The sequence below is a fragment of the Mus musculus genome, chromosome 3 (genome assembly GCF_000001635.26).
Source record: "Mus musculus strain C57BL/6J chromosome 3, GRCm38.p6 C57BL/6J".
Taxonomy (NCBI): Eukaryota; Metazoa; Chordata; class Mammalia; order Rodentia; family Muridae; genus Mus; species Mus musculus.
Window position 1 is genome coordinate 29,827,045 of NC_000069.6, and position 18,455 is coordinate 29,845,499.

Below are 18,455 nucleotides of genomic sequence, written 5' to 3' on the forward strand. Positions count from 1 at the left end.
TACAAATGCATTTAATTATGATTTATTTCCACATTCTTGATATGAACTATATGGAAATAGTAAGAAGCTTTGAGAACTGGTTAGTTATAGTTGATAGCTCTGCTGGCTCTCATAGGAACACCTCTTCCCTACAGAATACAGAGCACCAACCTAGGGAAGTTAGCAATGCTATGCTTCTTGTAGACGCTAAGTATCTTCTCACTTCCCATTTGTTCATGCAGATATAGTCGTATTCATGTAAAGAGAAAAGGAGAGCCATTTATTTTTAATTTTCAGTGGCTTTCCTCTCAACCCAGTGCACTACAAATGGATCTGACATTATGATTTTTTTCATATGGATATTCTATCAGTGGTAGAATATCTAACTCTAACAACCAGTTACATTGTTACAGTTAAGATTCTATGTTCCAGGTGCTGGTGGGACACAGCTATGTCTCAGAGGTTAAACCACATAAATGGAGACTTTTCACCAAATTTTCATAAGCACAAGACAGTGTCATGTCTTAGTCACTCTGTGGAAAGTTGCTGCTGTTGTCCATTCCAAAAGTAACATGGTACAGGAATAACCGGGCCTTCTATGTGGCTCCCATAAACATTGCCCATGCGAGTCTTACTTCACCAACTTTCACCAATCTGTAAATTTCACAACACTAATACAAAACTTAAAATATCAAAGGGTTACTCTTATTTTCAGATTTAAATTCAACTTAATTTTTTTTCATTCATTTCTTGATTTTTGGCACTATCCCTTAATTGATCAACTATCTTTAGGCACACGAGGAACTAACTTTCTAATCTTGACTTGTTTCCTGGTCTTCCTGACGCTGTTTTTGCTGATCCAGTATTTTGGATTTTAATGTTGGAGGTGTGGGGGTGGGAGAATATCTGTACATGTATGGATGCATGTTCAAATGTGTCTGGCTACACAGGGAGGTGATGCATATTGAATATACGTATGCACGCCTATGGGAGCTAAATGCTGACTGTCTCAGATTCTCTTCACATTATCTATTTAAAGGATCTTGTATTGAACCTGGAGCCCATTAATCTTCTCCTTTCAAACCAAGAACTACAGGTGGGCGACTATACCTACCTACCATTTACCTGAGGTCTGGAGATCTGTAGTGTGGTCTTTGGTCTTGGACAGCAGGCGCTTTCTCCACAGACCCACCTCACAGCCCACATCAATGGATGCTGCTATCTGCCTTTCACGTTAGCATGCCTAAGTATATATTCTTTCTGAAAAACTTTACCCTGTAATGGTTCTGTAATGTCTAAGAGTAGAAGATATATTCCAAAAGTTATTGATTACAGACAGATGGATATGTTTTGAATCTCTTTAATGAATTGGTAATGAGACACACAGGAGTAAAATGTTGGAAGTGCACAGCATTCTCATGTCACCCAGCCCCACTAATCTCACTGTGTTTGCATTATGGCCCCCAGGAGGATGAGAAATTGTCTTACATATCATTTCTACACATTTTGTTTTGTTTTGTTTTGTTTCTCTGTGCTACCTTGTTTTGAGGGAGAAAATTGAATTTTAATGTTTTCCTTATAGCTCAATAATTCTGTTATTAATTAATTTAAGTTTCTTATTTCCCCTCAAATTACCTAAATTAAAGAATCATCTTGATTTGCTTTGGCTTTTATATTTAGTTTTCTTTTTACTTTTGATATGTACACATGGTGTTAAATTACTACCACTACCAATCTAATGTAGCCATACACCATCTCACATAGCAAACTTTCTATTTTGCAGCAAGAATATGTAAGACATGCGTTTTTTCAGTTATAGCAGAGTTAATATCACTATAGTTAGTTTGTTACCCCTTAGACTCTCAGGATGGATTCTTCTTGCAAGACAGGAATTTGGTTTTTGGGGTTTTTGTGTTGTTGTTGTTGTTGTTTTCGTATGTTGCTTTTTTATCCTACAACCTTCATGAATTAGAGTATTTATAGTTTTGTGTGTGTGTGCATGCATATGTGCATGTGTTTGTATGTGTGTTTTTAGGCCTTTCTTTATATAAATCTACTCAACCAACTGCAATAATTACATCATCCTTTCCTGTCTGGATGTCTTTTATTGATTTTTCTTATACCTATGACTCAGTTCTCTATAGATTAAAAATAGTGATTATGGAAATCATTGTCTATGCTTAATATAAGAAAGTGTGATAACTCACCTATATCCAAAACATTAAAAATTATATATATAATCTAATTTTTAGTAAATTTTCTTCTCTGGGTGTTCAATAAGCCAGTCAGCCAATAAACAAACATATTAATAAATAGGAATAAATGGATCAAGTGACACAGCAGACCCTTCAGACAGGGGACTCCTGACACTATTTGGATATTATTTATTTTAAAGAAACTTCTTTTAGATTTATTTTATGTTAATGAATCTTTTCCTTACATGTATGTATGTATGTATGTATGTATGTATGTACACCACATGTCTACCTGGTCCCTATAGAGCTTGAAAGGTGTCAGATTCCATGGAACTAGAGTTAGTATGGCTGTGAGTTACCTACCATGTGGGTGCTGGGAACTTAGCCCAGGTCCTATAGAACAGCAGCCAATCCCCTTACCCATTGAGCCATCTCTCCAGGCTCTTTTTGAACATTCTTGAATGAACTCACATATGAAATCCAGATCCATACAATGAATAAACTGAGCTTAGTAACCAAATCCTGACATCCTGGCAATTTCAGCAGACAAGCAAAAACGGTTCTTTCTCATTGAAGAAATGAAATTTGCATTGATTACTCAAACAGACTGACATTCCTTTGCATTGACATGGTAAGTCTGCAGAGAGCATACCAGTTGAATGGCACGCTCATGGGAAAACAACTACAGTGTCAAATTAATAAGCTGTTTTCCTTTCTTCAGCACGAGCAATAGGCACCGTTTGGTTCTGCTTAGATATTATCTATTCCAGCTTATACATTATTTACTTTCCTCAATGTAATAATAACACCAGGGCACCAGTGCATTTTTTCCATGTGAGATAATTACATAAATTAAGTGAGTCCAATACTCACACCTAGTGGAGTTCAAAACAATTTTTAATGTTTTGATTATAAGCAAGTAAATGAACATATGTCCAATTACATTTTGGGTGCAATAGTTTTAGACACCACATCTTGGCATTATGTTTTATTAGCTAAAAGTTCACATATGGTTTCCATGTCTCCAAGCTGTCTTTAAGGACAGGGAGTTGTATAACCTAAAGTTGTTTTCTTTCCTCTTCTCTCCCCAACCCCTCCCAATGGCTTACATATGCTCCCTTACAGAAGGACCTCTCTTAATTTTAAAAAGCATGTGTGAAAATCTGAAAATTTGCTGCTGCATTGAAGAAATGAAGAATGTGCTGCTTCTTGCCTCAAGTTTTTACCTAATAAAAGATTCCTAAATGAATGTGAACATGCTCACTTTCGAAACAGGAGTATTTCTATGTGCACAAAGAATGTTCACCTTGGTTTTGCTTCTTGCTTTTGCTTTGAGACTGCTGGCCTGACCATGCCATTTCCCTCCAGAAGACCCTCCCCCCTCAAAGCTTTGGGATGTATGACAGGGGACCTGGAATATGTAAAACATGGTCTCGCTGAAGAGGGACACAGAAGGAAGGAGCACAAAGAAGACATTCAGCCTTGTCTGGCTGCACCATGCTCTGAGTATCTATGTTACAGATAGAGTTAATGATTTGGAAAACTGCAAGACTTTGGTATTCTGGCCAAGGCTTGCAAACTAAGTTTCTGAACATCAGCCTAACAGCTCTGTGATTTTTTAAGGTTGTTGCCTTAACAGCTCATGAACCTTGAATCAACCAAACCTCCTTTTCTTTAGTTTGATCAACCTGTATTTGGGACTGTTATATCCAGCCTGTAGAGAAAGTGAGAAATTAAATATATTGTTAATTCACAAAGATCTCCAAAACTTCATGAAGGGATAGTATTCAGGCAACAGGGACACTTGGAATCCATAATATATTTAATTTAAAAGGAAGCTGTGATCAAGACACAGTTGAGTCAAATATGTATAATATTGAGCTGTGTTGAATGTTAAATGTAAACACTTATATGCCATAACAGGATATTGGATGTTTGCCTTTTAGGTACTATAACTTTAAAGCACCCCAGGATTTGGAAGCAACAAAACAGTGGGTATTCCTGCTGGAACATAAGCTATCTTCTTTGAGAGGTAGAAATAGGTTAGGTGTGCTAGGAAACTATTAAGATGCAAAAGTCCAGTAGGTTTTCTTAAGCTCAACTTTATGTGCATAAAAGTCTTTCACTGAAGCTCGAAACCTTTAACTCTTTGTAGGAAATGGACCACAAAAGAAACCCAGCTGTTTAATAGGTGGCTTTTATCTTATATTTATAAAAATCACTGACAGTCTCAAAGGACCACTTAATTTGTTTTGTTACCATTTCTTATTTAGAGTAGATGTGCTACAGTAGTTTCATCTAAACATTAGATTTATTATCTTGTCCTGTGTGTTCAAATATAAACAGTGCATCCCCCTACAGTTCTTACTGATCTTCTCAGATACATCTTTGACTTAGCCACAACTGTTTTGATTATTTTGTCTGTTTGGGACATTGCTGTTTGCAACATATTATCAACAAAAGTTAGAATGATACAAATGTATAGTTTAGTCTGCAATGTAGCTTCTTTTCAATCTTGAAAAATCAGCTGAAAGCTACACTTCCAGGGAACAGAAACCAATATGAACCGGGTTCAGCTAAGAGGTAAATGCATCAGATAATGGGAGCCTAGGAACACAATTGCTTATATCATGCAATAGCATTCCTGTGGTGGTGAGTGTTAATTGTCAGCTTGACAGAGTCTGGGAGATGAACCTTTAGACAAGCCTGTGGGGACAACCTTATTTAACGTATCTGCATCATTCTGCTGTTACCTTTACTTCTCAGTCATGGTGGACTGTCCACTTGAACTTCTCAGTCATGATGGACTGTACACTTGAACTTCTCAGTCATGGAGGACTGTACACTTGAACTGTGAGGCAGAAAAAAAAAACATGTTCCACTTATGTTGCTTATGTCAGAGTATTTTATCCAAGCCACATGAAGAGAAAACAACAAAATGCCTAGAGAAAGGATGATGATTGAAGACTGTTTTTGCAATGTTATATAGGCTAGCACTGTTTACTGTGTTATATAGGCTGGAATTGCTTATTGTGTTGTATAGGCTAACACTGCTTGCTCACCTTCCTGTTGCTGCACTCTTTTTGAAGTTTTCATTGGTAATCCCTTTAATGTTATTTAGGGAGAGTTCACAGCCTTATATTAATATCCTCAGGAAGAATGGCTATGGCCACACAAACAAAAGAGTAAGTATCATGGATGGAACTCTGTTCCTTGTCTGGTACTGTGATAAATATTCTGCATGGATTTGCTCACTCAGTGTTGTATCAATAATTTCATCGTAGAGTTGTACTTGAAAAAGTTAACAGCACTTTATTTTCATGACATTTATAGGTTTTACTCTCTCTCTCTCTCTCTCTCTCTCTCCACACACACACACACAGACACACATATATGTGTGTGTGTGTATTCCATGAATAGCAGACATCTATTAAATAGGGCTGAGTTTTCTCAATCAAGTTATCTTATATTCTAGGAACAGATTGTTTATTTCATTAATTTTGTTGCCATGAATACTGTGTAAAAGGGCATATTTAAAAATAAAGCTTGACAGTAAATAAATATCCTAATTACTTAAAAACTCCTTGGTCTTATGCATACTTTTCCTTATTTTCTCTACCTTTACTATCCTGTTCCCCAAACACAGTGGTTACAATGCATTTTTAAAGGACTGTTAGCATCTTACAGGAGAAGGCTAGCCTTTCCTAGGGAAAGTGTAGAAGTAGATCAGAAGTGAGGTTTGAGAGTGAAACACACACACACACACACACACACACACACACACACACACCACACACACACATTCCATGAAGAATTCTCTGACATATACACAATAGAAACTATCAAATTTCTTTGGTTTTAATTGCTTCTTGATTTGAATCTAAGTCACAAAAGTTTTTCACTTTCAGGCTACATGGCCATTTTCCTATGAATTCAAATCTTTGATCCTCCTTGGGATCTATTTTGGCGTAATGTATGAGGTAGGGATTCAACTTTATTTTCTACCAGATGTTTGCCCAGTTGTTCCAACATATTTATTAAATACATCTTTTCCTTCCATCAATAATTCCATCTTTACCATATGTTTAATGCTTCTCTATATCTATCCATGGACATTGGGGGCAGTTAGTTAATCAGCCTGTCTAGTCTTATGCCAGCATGACAGTTTTAATTATCTGAGCATTGTAACATGGTTTCATATAGGGCCCATGCATTCCTCATTTGTCATTTGTCAGAATTGTTCTTATTCTATTTTCATACTTACTTTTTCTGCATGGATTTCAGAAACAACAATCTGCTTCCAAATAGCTCCTCTTAATATTAAATGCATAGACTAATTAGGGAGAAATATTTAAGGTCCATATCTCACTATGAGACATTAAAAACTCATTTAAATTGTGCTTTTATTTCATAGTATTTCCTATTTTCTTCTCATAGGCCTTATGCTTCTCCTGCTAGAAGATACTTCCATATTTCACTTCCCCTTATATTGCATTATAAAAAATGTTGCCTAGTTTGTGTCTTATATTGCATTTTTAAATATATAATAGCATAAATTTAATGGCTCAACATTTCTGCTAACAAATTTACTAGCCACATTTATTTATCATGAATATGGGTAATTCATTTTGTTGACATTCTAAGTAAACAGACATATCATAGCAAATAATGACAAATTTCTTTCTTCCCAATATTAGCTTTTCCTTCATTTTTCTTTTTGCAATAGATAAAGCATGAGTCCAACTGTGAAGTTCACTTCTGATCTACATCTACACTTACCCTAGAGAAGGCTAGTCTTTTCCTGTAAGACCTAACAGTCCTTTAAAAATGCATTGTGACTACTGATAATGAGGAACAAAACAGTAAAGATAAATAGAATGAGGATAAGTATAAAAACTATATGTAAAACCAAGGAATTTCTAAGTAATTAAAATATTTACTTACTATCAAGCTTTATGCTAAAATATTACCCCTCTGTGTAGTATTCATGCCAGCAAAATTAATGCAATAAACAATATGTCCCTAGAATACAAGAAAACTGAATGAATGTTCCCAACAAAAATAGATTTTCATATCATTATGCTCAATATTTTAATTGAATAAAATTTTCAATTATGTAACACAAAACATTTTGTAATTACTAAATAAGTTTATCTTTCTAAATTTAGTGAACTTTGAATAGAATTGTCAAACGTTAACAAGCTCTAAATTATTTGTTGAATGTCATATTTGATACTCACTGGTTAGATGAACAGATTGATAAAAGAAAAAAATCATGTCTATATGAAGAAGGAGCACAGGAACTAATGAGACCAAAGATGACCAAAGCTGAATTACTATGGTGAATATTTACCTATTTCAAACATTAGTCAGTAAATCCCTTGCTAGAGAAAGAAAGAACAAGGGAGGAAGAGTGAAGAAAAAAGGGATGGTATCAAGGAAGGAAGGAAGGAAGAGAGACAGAGAGAGAGAGAGAGGGAAGTGGGAAGGAAGGGAAGGAGAGAGAGAGAGACAGAGAGAGAGAGGGAGGGAGAGAGGAAGGAAGGGAAGGAGAGAGAGACACAGAGAGAGAGACACACACAGAGAGAGACACACACAGACACACACACACAGAGAGAGAGAGAGAGAGAGAGAGAGAGAGAGAGAGAGAGAGAGAGATGATGTGGCCAATAGTTGCTGAAAATCTGTCGAGACTGGCACTTCCACACTCTTGGAAGAATATTAAGCCAGTTTTTTGAGTCCACTCTAGCTGTTGGAGGGCCTATGATTCCCAACTGTTTCACATCAGAGAATGAAAACAAGGAGGACCAGCCAAGACCACATTGGTGACTGCCAGCCCCTTTATATGCCAAACATAAAAGCAACAAGTCCAGATGCTTTGATCCTTGCATTTTTGGACTCAGCCCAATGCTGCAGGAAAAAAAAAAAGCACAGCTCATGTTAGGACAACACACATTATAACTAGAAATCAATCAATAGCACTGTGACCTTCAAACTCAGTAACGTTTGGAGTTGGTTTCAGAGCATGTAATCTAAATTGGGGATTGGAACTTGGAACTGATCCTAAGCTAACATAAAAAAATGTATATTTTTTTTAAAATAGAGAGATTAAAGGAAGCAACATATGAAGTTTTAATTTGTATGTGTATGTATGTGCATGTATATGGACATATATATTCATAAAGAAGGAATTCTAATTTAAACTAATCAAAGAAACCCACCACAACACAGACCCCTTCCCCTGCATGTAATTAAAAGAGAAACTGGATTGTGGCAGTAAAGCCTATTGAAAGGAAATTATAAGTTTTCTACCAAATTTTAGATAATTTAAGAGGTGAGTCATTTTGTTGCTAGGACACTGTCTTGACATACAGCAGCACGCTAGGGCTGCCAACTTATGAAATGACTACCCAGGGCTTTGGCAGTGCTAGACGTCCAACACAGGTACATTAGAGAGCTGGCAATGCAGAGCTGAGCCAAAGAGAGGACAGCCAAGCTGATTTGGGCGCAAGTAAAATTTCTGTCCCAATTCTTGTGTTAGAGTCACTGCCTCTGACCAAGGAACTTACTAGAAAAATAGCCTTCAAAAGCGAAGAAGTATCAGTTTTAAAAAAACAACTGAAGAGGCCAGAGGATCTGGCACCAAGGAATAGTTGAAAGTAATTTTACATCATTTACTTTGTTTTGTTTTTAATTTTATAATCATGGTTTGACTGCATTGTCACCGAATTTCTGTCTAGACACTATTGTGATTAAGCCTCACCTTTTTGTATTGTAAAGTTTGAATTGTCCCTGGCACCAAGTGAGCTATTCAAGCACAAAAGCCAATTTATAGGAATGCTGATTAATGCACAAGAACCTATCATTAAAATCTCTTCTCTCCTTTCTCTTGATTTTTTTTTTAAGATACACTTTTCTGGGTCAGAAAAGTAAATTAGTAGCACAGATAATACCCAGTAATCTCTACTGACAGGCCAGAAAGGCAACACACAGAAAATTTAACACTTTCAAATCCTCCTAGAAATGGGAGGAGTCAATCGAAGGAAACATATAGGCTCAGTCTGAAGACAAATTCATTTTTGCAATATGTACTGGCCCAAAATGTCTTACAGCTCAAGCTAGATCTGAAGAAATGATCGTATTAACATTCTGCCTGTGCTACTGCTGTGTTTAGATATCTCCAAGTGATGCATATGTATAAGATATAGTCTATTAGTATATCTAATGACTTAAGTCACAGAATCAGGAGTTACCCTGCTCAGTCAGTCCTCACACTCAAACATTTGGAATAACTTGATTCAGAACCTAGAATCATGGGCTTAGCAACGTGAGTCCAGCTCTTGAGATATTTAGTTCTTGCTCCTTTTCCACACTGATACATGTCTATATCTTTGTATATGTACTCCATAACCACAGGGAGTTTTTACTCTAAAGCAAGTACCATCAGGTCTATTTCTAAATAAATATTTAATTATTAAATAGAATAAAATGCATGTGTCTTTACTCCCTCTTTTAGATTTGTGGGAGTCTTCACTAGGAGTTTAAGGGGTTTCTAAAAATGGGAACCATCTCTATAAGATGTGGTTTCTTGATCAGCTTCCTGTTCCTCTGGCTTTTATCATATTTCCACTCCTCTTCCAGCCCATCCTTGAATCTTAGGTGTTGAAAAGTTTTGTAGATGTATCTGTTGAGACTAGACTCCACAGTTCTGCATTTCATTTTGTTGTGTTTTTCTGTAATGGTCTTTCTTCCTATTGCAAAGGAGAGTGCCCTTGATGATGGGTCAGAACCACTCTTGTCAATGGGTATAAAGACAAATATTTAAGGAGTAGGTAGACTGGTTAGTAAAGTGGCAGTTGTAGGTTTTCCTCTGTGATCTATGGTTTGATGAGGCATGAATAGATATCTAGGTTTCCAGTATAGCATAATTTCCTTTTTGTTTGGGGGCCCTTAAGTTCAACTGAGAGAGCTGTTGGCTACCACCAAGGTATGCGTGCCACTACTGTACCCTTGGAAGTATTGTGCCATACTGATTGTTGTGACTCAAAGGTGTCGTAGTTGGATTGGACTGTTGCTTACTTCTCTTCTTGGAAGCTTGCGTGGCACCTTCTGGTACTAGGAAAGGCAGTCCTCCAGAATCCCAGCCCTTGGGAGGCAGAGGCAAGCGAGTTTCTGAGTTCGAGGCCAGCCTGGTCTATGGAGTGAGTTCCAGGACAGCCAGGGCTACACAGAGAAACCCTGTCTCTGAAAAACCAAAAACCAAAATCCAACCAACCAACCAAACAAACAATACAGAAGGAAGTTTTCAAGTCATTCCAGCTTGGAGAACTAAAGGCAATTAAGGAATGCTAAACGTGAGAAAAACAGGCTTCTCCTGGGAAAGAAAAACCAATTGGTTAATCAATATCAAATGGTCAGCCCCAAAACATGTACATGCCAGTAGCATTGCATGGACTGGGCAAGTTTTATTATTAACTTAGAGGTATACACACATGGGAGACACATTTATATGTCTGTGTACAATGACAGATAATGAGACAAAGGGGCCATGAATTTAGAAGTGAGCAAGAAGCTATATGAGAGAAGGCTTACAGGGAGGAAATAAAAGGAGATAATGATGTTATTATATCCTAATATCAAAAAATGACACATTTAAAATGGGGAGAAAGCAACATATGGACTGAGGAGATTGTATTTATATATTTGACAATCTATCTATCTATCTATCTATCTACCTACTTACACAAAAACATGCCATGAATTTGAGCAAAGACAGGGTGCATGGAATAGATTGGAGGGAAGAAAGGGAAGAACATGGATGCGTAATCATTTAAAAATATTTTTTATGACTTGTGCTGTAAGATCAAGAATCGACAAATGGGACCTCATAAAATTGCAAAGCTTCTGCAAGGCAAAAGACACCACCAATAAGACAAAAAGGCCACCAACAGATTGGGAAAGGATCTTTACCTATCCTAAATCAGATAGGGGACTAATATCCAATATATATAAAGAACTCAAGAAGGTGGACTCCAGAAAATCAAATAACCCCATTAAAAAATGGGGCTCAGAGCTAAACAAAGAATTCTCACCTGAGGAATACCGAATGGCAGAGAAACACCTGAAAAAATGTTCAACATCCTTAATCATCAGGGAAATGCAAATCAAAACAACACTGAGATTCCACTTCACTCCAGTCAGAATGGCTAAGATCAAAAACTCAGGTGACAGCAGATGCTGGTGTGGATGTGGAGAAAGGGGAACACTCCTCCATTGTTGGTGGGATTGCAGGCTTGTACAACCACTCTGGAAATCAGTCTGGTGGTTCCTCCGAAAATTGGACATAGTACTACCGGAGGATCCTCCAATACCTCTCCTGGGCATATATCCAGAAGATATTCCAACCGGTAAGAAGGACACATGCTTCACTATGTTCATAGCAGCCTTATTTATAATAGCCAGAAGCTGGAAAGAACCCAGATGCCCCTCTACAGAGGAATGGATACAGAAAATGTGGTACATTTACACAATGGAGTACTACTCAGCTATTAAAAGGAATGAATTTATTAAATTCCTAGGCAAATGGATGGACCTGGAGGGCATCATCCTGAGTGAGGTGACCCAATCACAAAGAACTCACACAATATGTACTCACTGATAAGTGGATGTTAGCCCAGAAACTTAGAATACCCAAGGTATAAGATAAAATTTGCTAAACACATGAAACTCAAGAAGAACAAAAACCAAAGTGTGGACACTTTGCTCCTTCTTAGAATTGGGAACAAAACACCCATTGAAGGAGTTACAGAGACACATTTTAGAGCTGAGATGAAAGGATGGACCATCTAGAGACTGCCATATCCGGGGATCCATCACATAATCAGCTTCCAAACACTGACACCATTGCATACACTAGCAAGATTTTGCTGAAAGGACCCAGATATAGCTATCTCTTGTGAGACTATGCTGGGGCCTAGCAAACAAAGAAGTGGATGCTCACAGTCAGCTATTGGATGGATCACAGGGCCTTCAATGGAGGAGCTAGAGAAAGTAACCAAGGAGCTAAAGGGATCTGCAACCCTATAGGTAGAACAACAATATGAACTAACCAGTACCCCCCCTGGAGCTCATGTCTCTAGCTGCATATGTATCAGAAGATGGCTTAGTTGGCCATCAGTGGAAAGAGAGGCCCATTGGACTTGCAAACTTTATATGCCTCAGTACAGGGGAACGCCAGGGCCAAGAAGTGGGAGTGGGTGGGTGGGGGAGTGGGTGGGGGAGCATGTGGGGGACTTTTGGGATAGCATTGGAAATGTAAATGAAATAAATACCTAATAAAACAAAGAAATTAAAAAATATTTTTTAAATGTGAAGTAGTAGGATAAATAAGCAAGTCTGAGTCCTTGAAGTAAGAATGTTAACTTAGTTCCTTGAATTAATATACATTTGTGATAGTTCCTAAATATCATTTTCATCGTCCTTATTGTTATTTCATTTTTGTTTTGTAGTGTTAGGAATCCAGCCCAGCATCTAATAAATTCTGAGGCACATGCTCTTCCCCTGAGCTGCATCTTTTATCATCATGTTTGAATGAGAATAAGAACATTACCTTGCTTTAATATTTTAAGAAACATATTCAAACAGCTAATAATGCTGTGTATGTTTTAAACACTCTGTCCACATAGATGGCCACACTACTCCTAAGGAGTTCCCTGTTGCTGTAGGTGTAATGACTTTGCTGCTGTTCACACTGTTTAAATGTTTATGATTAATTATCATCAATAAAAATTACTCTCTTAGTAATAACCTTATAAAATATATCAAGCAAACCAGTGTCAATCGGAGTCTCCAAGGCTTGTGAGGTCACCAAAGATGGATATGATTAGAATAGGCAAGAAGAAGATACATGTTATGCAATTAAAGGTTTCTGTGTAGCATATGAAGGTGGAGATGAAAAATGAATGCTTGTTTAGTCATTGAGGTGTTTACACAAACACATTTGTTTAGTTGAAGAGGAAGGTTTGGACGAAACCATTTTGGGAGAGAGTCAAAGATAAAATATAGAAAGCCCATTGTTTTCTAATATGCCTCAGATAGTTGTATATCTGAAACAGTTCAGTCCTATAAAAGAGTCCAAGAGAAAGATGTGTATCTGAAAGGTGAGAGCATTAGAGGGGTGAACAGGAACCTCTGTTCCCGTTTCTTTAGGCCCTGTTTGCCAAGTAGGGAAATGACACCTAAGGCAGAATACAGTGATGTATTTTTGGAACAACTCCTGGCTTCATCCATGTCTTGGAATAACCTGAAAGAGTAGTTTTGGATCGTGTATCTGGTCTACTTTGGTTGGCATCTGAGATGTTATTTCGAAGTTAGGTGGACCACTCTGTCTTGTCAGAATGAGGCAAATCTGGGTGTCAGGCAGACAGCCAGGAACACCAAGCAAAGCTTGAATAAGAGCTATAGGTAGAGGAGGAAAAAGAGAGAAGGCTCTAGCTCCATCCAGCTGGAGTCTACACAGCAGAACAGACAACCCTCGAATTATGTCTGCATCTGCACAGCAACAAGAAATCTGAGTCAAAGTGGTGTGTTACCATCTGTGACAGGGCTGGCCATGCATCTCTTAAACATGTTTGTTGATGCACCAAGAAGTGACAGGCACAAGAGGACACAGGAGGAAGACATAATGAAAAGCAGAAAGTAGAGAGGCAGCCTCAGAATGAACATCATCTAGAAGTGCACAAAGGTAATTCTGTGTGTAGATTCTACCTCCACACCTTCTCTTCTCTTCTCTTCTCTTCTCTTCTCTTCTCTTCTCTTCTCTTCTCTTCTCTTCTCTTCTCTTCTCTTCTCTCCTCTCCCTTTTCTTCCTCCAGATTCTGTGGCAAAGTTCTTTTTTGTCTTTCTGATTTCTTTCTTTTTCTGGCAATAAAGTCTATGAACAAAATTTTAAGTGCACATCTGAAGCACTTTACCTAACACCTGTAGGAGTAGCCTTGAAATACTGACCTAAATAGAACATATGTTGGATCATTAGGCACACCATCACCACTTCAAACCCCCAAACCACTCAGAATGCATTGTTTTTATAGCAGCAGTCCTATAAGGCTAAAAGCCAGTGATAGAAATGATTTCAGTTCTTGAGTGTTTGAAAACTAGAAACATATTTATATAGAACCATGGGTTAAGGAAGAAATCACAATGAAAATTGAAATGATTAAGTTAATAATTATAAAAATATAAAACATGTGAAAGGAATCAACTTCAGTCATTCTTAGAGAATATGTGTATAATAGTATATGTATCAGAAAAAAAGAGCAAAATTCTTTTAAAAACAATCCTTGAAAAGCTAATTAAAACAGAACAAGAAGTGAAGCTGAAAGAAAAGAGAAAAAAATATGACTATATTGGAGTCAAAATTAATGAAACAGGAAACAAATATTGAGTAGATAAATGTGACCAAAGAAAAGGCTTATTAATTTATAGCAAAGCAACACAGAGCAACAAAAGAAAACGAGTCAGGGTGTGAACCAGCAGTGTCAGAACTGCAACCCAGCATTGCCAATCGTACATTTAGGCAAAGAGAAAATAAAATGTTGTGTCTTATTTCATGTGGAGAACTGGGCAAATACGGAGGAAAAAAAATACTTTACACACTGTTGTCTGCTATTGTTTAGATAAGAGTTCACCAAGACCAATTTATCAATATATTGGCAACAACCAAGGCAGTATTGGGAGGTTGCTAAATCTGTAAAACTTGAGGTGTAGGCCTGGAGACAAGGCTCAGCAGTTAAGAGCACTGGACTAGAGGTGGATGCTCACAGCTAACTATTGGACTGAGCACGGGTCCCCAATGTAGGAGTTAGAGAAAGGACTGAAGGAACTGAAGGGGTTTGCAACCCCATAGGAAGAACAACAATATCAACCAACCAGACCCCCCCCCCCAGAGCTCCCAGGGACTAAACCACCAACCAAAGAGTACACATGGAGGGACCCATGGCTCCAGCTGCATATGTAGCAGAAGATGGCCTTGTTGGTCATCAATGGAAAGAAAGGACCTTAGTCCTATGAAGGTTCCATGCCCCAGTGTAGGGGAATGCCAAGTTGGGTGGGGGGAGTAGGTTGGGAGGATAGGTAGGGGAGTACCCTCATAGAAGCAGGGATAAGGGAATAAGATAGGGGGTTTCCAGAGGGGAAACTGGGAAGGGGATAACATTTGAAATGTTAAAAAAAAAAATCCAAGAAAAAAAACGAAAAGGAGAGAAAAGAAGAGAAGAAGAGAGGAGAGAAGGGAAGAGAGGAAAGAGGAGAATAGAGGAGAGGGGAGAGGGGGGAGAGGGGAGAGGGGGGAGAGAGGGGAGAGAGGGGAGAGAGGGGAGAGAGGGGAGAGAGGGGAGAGAGGGGGGAGAGAGGGGAGAGGAGAGAGGGGAGAGGAGAGAGGGGAGAGGGGAGAGGGGAGAGGGGAGAGGGGAGAGGGGAGAGGGGAGAGGGGAGAGGGGAGAGGGGAGAGGGGAGAGGGGAGAGGAGAGAGGAGAAGAGAAAAGCACTGATCCAGAGGACCTTGGTTGGATTCCCAGCACCCTCATGGCAGATCATAGTTCTCTGCAACTCCAGTTCCAGGTGGTCTAGTGTTTTCTTCTAGCCTCCACCAGGACTAACTATGCATATAATGCACATAGGTACATGTAGACAAAATATACACACAAATTAATGTTTCAAAAGAATTGAGATACAAAGTTACATATACAGCTTTGTAAGGATAAAGTGCCTGCTATAGAAACACGTGGTCCTGAGTTTGAATTGTTTATTTCACTAACTGGTGTGAGAGAAAAGAGAAACTTTCACCATGTGCTCCAGCCAGGATGCCTTACCTCACTATAGGCTCAAAGATGATTGGCTCAATTGACAATGAACTTTAACCCACTGTCTTTCCTCTTTCCAACCTGAATATCTTGGGTGAATTTTTACAATAATGGGAGGTGACTTAAACACTGCTCCCAAATTACTTATCAACTTCAAAACAAAATATACTAAGAAATCAATTTTGGATTAATATTTCTATAGCTATGATAAAATTTTGAGGATTATTCAATACGCTTTCTGACAAGCAGACACTAAGAAAACATTTGACAGCTTTAGACAGATATATCCCCTGTGACTTGTGATTAAAGGATGACATCCAGACATGTAAACCAAGTGAATATCAGGTTGAATGCCTTTAGGAGAAGAAAATGAAGAGTTGACGTTACATCCTCCAGCATATGTAGATCCTACATCATCCCAACATTTAGTACATAGACCCTGGCTCTTCATAAGAGCCACAACAGGCAGCACCATCATAAGACTCCCAAGGGTATATCTGTACATTCCTCTCCCAAGGGTATATCTGTACATTCCTCTCCCAAGGGTATATCTGTACATACCTCTCCCAAGGGTATATCTGTACATACCTCTCCCAAGGGTATATCTGTACATACCTCTCCCAAGGGTATATCTGTACATACCTCTCCCAAGGGTATATCTGTACATACCTCTCCCAAGGGTATATCTGTACATACCTCTCCCAAGGGTATATCTGTACATTCCTCTCCCAAGGGTATATCTGTACATACCTCTCCCAAGGGTATATCTGTACATACCTCTCCCAAGGGTATATCTGTACATACCTCTCCCAAGGGTATATCTGTACATACCTCTCCCAAGGGTATATCTGTACATACCTCTCCCAAGGGTATATCTGTACATACCTCTCCCAAGGGTATATCTGTACATACCTCTCCCAAGGGTATATCTGTACATACCTCTCCCAAGGGTATATCTGTACATTCCTTTCAAGGGGAAAAATGGGAAAGCTTGGTGTAGTGCCACAAAGCACTCCTCAGTGTCTCTCTGTATTCCCTTTTTTACTCTTATTTCCTAGTTTCTAAGTTCTTTCCTATTTCCATGCATAAGATCTTCCAAAGATCCACCTGTCACCTCATATAGATACATAGATAGATGATAGACAGATACATAGATAGATGATAGACAGATACATAGATAGATGATAGACAGATACATAGATGATAGATACATAGATAGCTTTCAAAAGCTTTCAAAATCCATTCATCTTCCTTTTGATTTCTTTGGCCTTGCAATAATTACTCCTTTGCTAGGAGAATGTTCATTCTTCCCATTTGTTTTACAAATATGTTATTTTAATTAATTTGCTCAATCTGACAGAACTGAGTTATAGCCATGCATTCAAGGACAACTCGTGCAAAATGGGATATTATCATTAGAAAATAGAAAAATATCATTTAAAGCCTATTTATGCCAACTTAAATGGTTTAAAGATATAAGGGTCATTTCAAAATAATACTGAGACTGTTGCTATAAAACTGAAATAGGGGGTTATATCTACATCCAGGTGCACCCCACAACCCATCCAACATGAGTATTTTTGATGGAATAACTACCTTTAACACAAAACAGTGGCCATCAAGAATCATCTGATGCCATCGTTTCTTAGGTTCATGCTTACTTTTTTCCAGGGTTTTCTGAAATAGCCGTTTAACACTTTCAATGACACCTTCAGTTTCACTAACTCATAATGGAAAATGTTGCAAATCACAGAGCGACTGTGAAGCAAATATTGTGTTCCAGTTTCAGCAGGTTTAGTCAAGATGAAGAACTGCACCCTGACTTTGCACAGACTATCTACCATGAGAGATACCCAAACTTCTAACAGAAATTCCCTTGATTAGACCAAATAGAACAAACTCTGGTGTTGGCTCAGCTTCTCCTGTACTGACTCCGGCACTTCCATGGCACTGCGACTGCTACATTACTTTGAATTCTAGTTCTTTGGTCTTGGGTTTTACATTTTCTAAGAGTATCTTTGTCAAAAGAACCGAAAGAGCTGATCAACAGTCATCTATCGAAGGACTCTGTGGTGGGGAAGTGGATATAATCATTTTAAATAACGTGGAATAAACTATAAATGACGTATATGTCTTTGAACCAACTCATGTGATGGTAGAAACCCATCAATACAAAACTCCAGATCTTGAAGTGCATAGAAAAACCTTCCTGGAGGTCATGTTGCTGGAGAGCCTAGAATCTTAAGAAAGAAGCTTTCAGTCCAGGCTCAGTAATAGGAAAGGCAGGCAGGAGAGAACTACCAGACTGAGCAGGTATAGAACGGTTTACAAAGTGGGCAGTGAATTTGATACCTGACTAATTTGCAAGCTCTATATGTATTTGCACAATGCTTTGTCCTATAAAGGGTACACTACTTAGCAG

General features: G+C 38.2%; 1 long non-coding RNA gene across 2 annotated transcripts in view; it reads right to left on the reverse strand.

Moving 5' to 3' along the window:
- Positions 1 to 18,455, reverse strand: part of Gm33206 — a 128,723-nt gene that overhangs the window by 62,540 nt on the left and 47,728 nt on the right. For both annotated transcript variants that reach the window (XR_880724.2, XR_880723.3), the window contains exon 3: positions 4,928 to 5,025. This is a non-coding gene — a long non-coding RNA (predicted gene, 33206). The remainder of the gene's footprint in view (positions 1 to 4,927; positions 5,026 to 18,455) is intronic.